Genomic DNA, 5,256 nt, shown 5'->3' on the forward strand with positions numbered 1-5,256 from the left:
AAAGGACTCTTTTCATTATTGGCCATTATAAATCCAACCAAAATAATTTTCTGTTCTATCAAACTTGTCCCCTATGAAAGAACAGGGATTGAACAATGAGAGTCCAAGCCCTTTTCTGTGGGCTTTGGGGGGAGGTAAGCCTATCAGGAAGCATCGACCACTTCATGGGGCAGCCCAGGAGAGGCTGGGCCTGAAAGTGTGGGCAGCATGGGGAGCGGGCTGGGTCCTAGGGCTGGTGAGCTGGGAGTTATGGCTCTGTCTGCTTTGGGGAAGATGGAGGCCTGCGAGGCCAGCCCTGAACGAGGAATAGTCAGCGGCCTCATGCCCTCTTTTCTTCCAAGGTGGACATAGATGAGCCCTGAGTCACTCTCACCCTGAGCCATGGAGGAAGAAGAGGGTTCCGGAGGGCCATTTCTTCCTTTACTTGTGTCCACATAACTAATCTTTTTCTTTCTGATGTTAAAGGTAATTTAGGTGAATGTGTGCCTGTGGGTGGGCTAGAGAGAACTGAGGTAGGTTGGACACATCCATCTCTCTGCTCAGTCTCTAAAAGATTCCTACCGCCAGCTTTGAACTGTGCCTCTCTATCCCCCTTTCCCTTCTTCCCTTCCCCATTCCATCGACTGGAAAAACCAAGGGTAGAGTCAGACTGGAATAAAAACATAATGAATGCAGGCTCTTTACCAGCCTCTCATTACCCTGAAAAGGACCAGTCCAAGATAAGAGAGTGAGAGCCTTATCTTCAGTGGATTCCTTGATAACCACGCACATTTCTACACGTCCTCGTTCTATCCTCAGCCCCCCTCCTTCACTCTGAATGACAGGGATGGTTCACCCCAGTCCTCACTGTGTTGGACCATTAAACCTATGTTACCTTCCTTTCCATTTTTGACTAAGGTATAGGAAAAATTCCCTTTAATTCCTGGGTCAATCAATGACATTAGGATTTTTCAAATGTCACGTTTATAGGAAATCAAAGAGAAGCAACAATGACCAATAGCAAAACGAGGACATATAGACATGAGAAAAGGTACAGGAGCCAGCTCTGGGCCTGGCATGGGATAGACCCAGAGGGCATTGAAGACTGAGAGAGACTCAGCCTCCCTCTGAGCTGCCGGGGAGAGGAACTGACATCCCAGCTGGCGACGTAGACTGGGATGGACAGTCTAGAATCAGACTGTCCGGGTTCATGGGATCTCATTTGTGTGACCTCAGTCAAGTCAGTAAACCCATTCTGTGTTTCCTGACCTATTAATGTAGTACCCACCCATACAGCCGATTGAGGATTAAATGAGCTAATTCATGTGAGTTTATTCCCCAGAGCCTGGCTACAGTAAGCTCTAAATAACTTAGCTATTAAGGAGGACACGTATTGCATGGAGCACCGGGTGCTATGCACAATGAATCATGGAACACTACATCAAAAACTAAGGATGTACTGTATGGTGACTAACATAATAAAAAATTATTAAATAAATAAATAAATAAATAAATAAATACATAAACTTAGCTAGTATTATTACTGAAAATCGGGCAGAAGCAATGGCCCATATTGACTTGTGCTATTGAAACTTTCTCTACTGGCCTCAAAAGGCTGAGAAACAAGTTGTTGTTTATTATTATTATTGTTATTGTTATTATTTTAACACCCAAAGCATCATTGTTCATAGGCTTTGCTGAGCCAGCATCAACCTTTCAAGAACTTGGAGCGGAAACAATCAGCTTTGTGTGGGCTTTTCGGGCTAACAAGCCTTCTACTTTTCCACAGTCCTAGTAGAGATGTGGTTCCCCTGTCGCAGAGGACTTCAGTGTCACTCCGATGCTTTGGGTTGGACTTTCTGCTCGAAGAGGTTATGACATGAGGTGGTATTTATTCTCAATCTCTCATCCCCGAGGTTGATCTGAGGAATACCCTGGCTTTGGGCAGCTAGCTCTTTCCTTCCTCCTTGCTTTTTTTTCTTCTGATTTTGTTTTATTTTTGCTTTCTGCAGTGATTCTGTAGGGAAGGAAAAATACTTTTCCTTCTACCCTCTGAGTTCTTGGCTGAGACATCCCTGTAAGAAAAGAAGAAATAACAGGAGAGGGGGAAAAAATCCACAATGTTTCTTATGTATGTACTTAGGTCAAGGAGCCCCACAAAGATAGGAGACTCAAGACGGAGGCCAGTGATTGAGGCTTCCATTCCCAGGCTAAAGGAAGGGATAGGCATCCTGGACTTCAAAGAGGGGAAGGTGAGAAGAGGAAATGTTTGATAAACTAAGGGTGCCCTGCCGTGCAGACATCTCCTCTTAGGTGACAAGTTATTTCCAGTAATAGCTCTCTTCCTGGCACAGGCCTTTTTAATGGAAACCTGCTTTGCAAAAGGATAATTTCTAATCTGTTTTCAGAGCTTCTCCTATGTCTGTAGTTTCTCAAAATAATCAGTTCAAAAGAATCTTTATGGCAAAGAGGCGTATCTTGGGGTGGCATGGTCTGCTCCCCTTGGACTCTCACTCCGCTGTATCAGGGTGGACACCTGGCGCAGCTCAAGCACTTCAGAACAGGAGGCAGCAAGCATCTCATGAGTGTGTGTGCTCTTTCTGGATCTCTGGCCACATTTTCTCTTTAGTATTCATCCCTGGGATGATTCAGCCCTGAGGCTTTCTCCTTGCCTTCTTTCTCTGACTCCAGATGGCTCAAAGGAGCTTCTCCTCTAACTTTAGATGGACTCTAGGAGGTTCTAAAGGAATGCTTCCCTAAGCATATTCAAGGGTATGCATTGTAGTAGAGTAATGGACATTCCCGTAATAGAGGAATCAAGGACCCTCTTGATCCGAGGAATTGGTGATCATTGTGTTACACAGAAGGAAAAACTGGGGGCGGGGGGTTGCAGGACACGTCAAAATCTTTAAGATGCATTGTAAATCTGCAAAAGGGTGAACTGCAATTTGAAATAATTCACAAAAATGCACACACACACACACACACACACATATGAGAATGAGCACACCTCAGAGAACTGGTTCTCATTAAACACCCTTTGGGAAATGAAGAGCTAAGCCTGGAATACTATACAACTGTTACAAAGGACACAGTAGGCTTATATGTGATTTGTTAGAGGGATGTCCGTGATCTATTAGGTAGAAAAACAAATTTCTCAACAGTACGAGCACACTTTTGTATTTTCATTAGAAAATAACATAGGGGCGCATGGGAATCCCAGTATGCCTGGTGGGCATGCAAAGGGGCTGGAGGTCTGTCTATCACAGTGGAATTGTGCCCCGCTCCCCCGGAGTGGAAGGGTGACTGGAGGAGTGGGGAGGAAGAGTTTGTTTTATTTCTTACTTTACACAAAATGTTAAGTATGAGAAATCATGAATGATTTTACTTTTTTGTAGGCTTTCTGTATTTTTTTAACAGAAATCTTTAAAATTCACAGTGAACACATTTAGTGGAAGCCCCTGCTCACTATATCCTTAAGCTTCTACTCATAATAAGGGTTGAGATGAATGGAAAACGATGTGCAACCAGTGCTGGAGCTTTGGGCCTAATTTTTATCATGAGGAATGTTTGTCACTTAAATTTGACCATTAGTGTTAAGTTTGCTGAAAGAGAAAAAATTTACCTCTCTCAGCGTTCCAATTTCAGGCAGGGATGTTGGCTGGAGATAAATACGAAAGGGAATGGATGAAGAATAGGTGTTCATGGTTGACATCTAATTGTTGCAGAGCCAGGGAGTAGAAAAATGAGAATGTCTCTGAGGAATCTCTTCTTTCTTCCCCCGACCTACCTGCCTTCACATTAGCTGAAATGGAAAAATTTGTTGGTCTTCTATTTTAACTGTACCAGGGAGATATTTGAATAACTCTTTGTTGGTGAGCTCTTGGTATCCCCAATATATTTCCCCTATTAGCCAATTTTGTCTTCATTGTTCACAGTACTGTTGCTATGTCTTTCAAGAAATGAGGGGCGCCTGGGTGGCTCAGTCATTATGCATCTGCCTTCGGCTCAGGGGGTGATCCTGGCATTCTGGGATCGAGCCCCACATCGGGCTCCTCCACTGGGAACTTGCTTCTTCCTCTCCCACTCCCCCTGCTTGTGTTCCCTCTCTCGCTGGCTGTCTCTCTCTCTGTCAAATAAATAAATAAAATAAAATCTTTTTGAAAAATGAGAAAACTGTTATGGTTAAGTAATAAAGAGATAATGCTGGGTGACAAATGCCTGTGGAAGTGAGAGCCAGAAAGACTTAATAATATCCAGTGAGTTATGACCATAATCATGTTTTCTATTTGAAAGAAACAAAGAAAACTGGTAGCAGGTGCCCTACAGCAAATCTTCTGTACATCTCTTCTCTCTAGCTTGGAATGCCTGGTTCCTGACTCTTAGATTATGACAGGGAGGGACCACCTTGAGGTTGAAAATGTTGGGTGTCTTATGTTGAGTTGCCCCCACCAACTCCAAGCAGAACCCAAGATAAGTATTGGAATGCACCAGCAGGGGAGTGGACAAGCAAGATGGGAAGGGGAGAAGCCAATCCAAGACATATTAATGATTAGGTTGCTTCTCCAGTGAGTGACTGGGGCTCAGTCCTGCTTGGCACACCTGTGAGACTGTGGAGAACATGCCTCAGAATTGATTACCCAAGAGGCAAGGAAATGGGGGCATTAATCCTCCAACTCTTGTTTCTTCTGGTCTGTGAGTTGCTCCTGAGGTGTTCCCAACACTTCCAGACAGTCCTGTGAGTGGACTGAGCATGCCAGAGAAAGCCTGTAGGATGTTGCAGGTGTTTGCAGGACATACGTGGAGAAGGTAAGTGCCAAGGGGATACCGGTGGGATGTTGAGAGCATCTTTCATAGGCTGAATGCATCAGAGGCAGATCTATGGTGCTTTTATGTGATCTCCAAAGTTAGATTAGCCTGTCTTCCTATTAACATTGGCATGTGGCTCAGGGAAAGAGCAGTGAAAGAGGAAGAAGAGAGAGGGAGACAAAAGAGGGATGGAAAGAGGGCAAAGAAAGGTAAGAGGAGTAAGAAAAAGCAACCTAAGATGGAGGAAATCCCAAGTGGCAGGGGGAGTTAGCAAAGTGTCTTCCTGCTGTAGGCCAGGTGTAGCAGCAACATTGGCGCCCATTTACGTGATAGTAAAATAGGTAGAGTGGACCAGGGAGGAGTGAAGACCATGCCTGCAATAAGGGTAGCTGTGGCCCCTTAATAAGAACCCACAAGGTTGGGGCGCCTGGGTGGCGCAGTCGTTAAGCGTCTGCCTTTGTCTCAGGG

Source organism: Ailuropoda melanoleuca, chromosome 13 (genome assembly GCF_002007445.2).
Source record: "Ailuropoda melanoleuca isolate Jingjing chromosome 13, ASM200744v2, whole genome shotgun sequence".
Classification (NCBI taxonomy): Eukaryota; Metazoa; Chordata; class Mammalia; order Carnivora; family Ursidae; genus Ailuropoda; species Ailuropoda melanoleuca.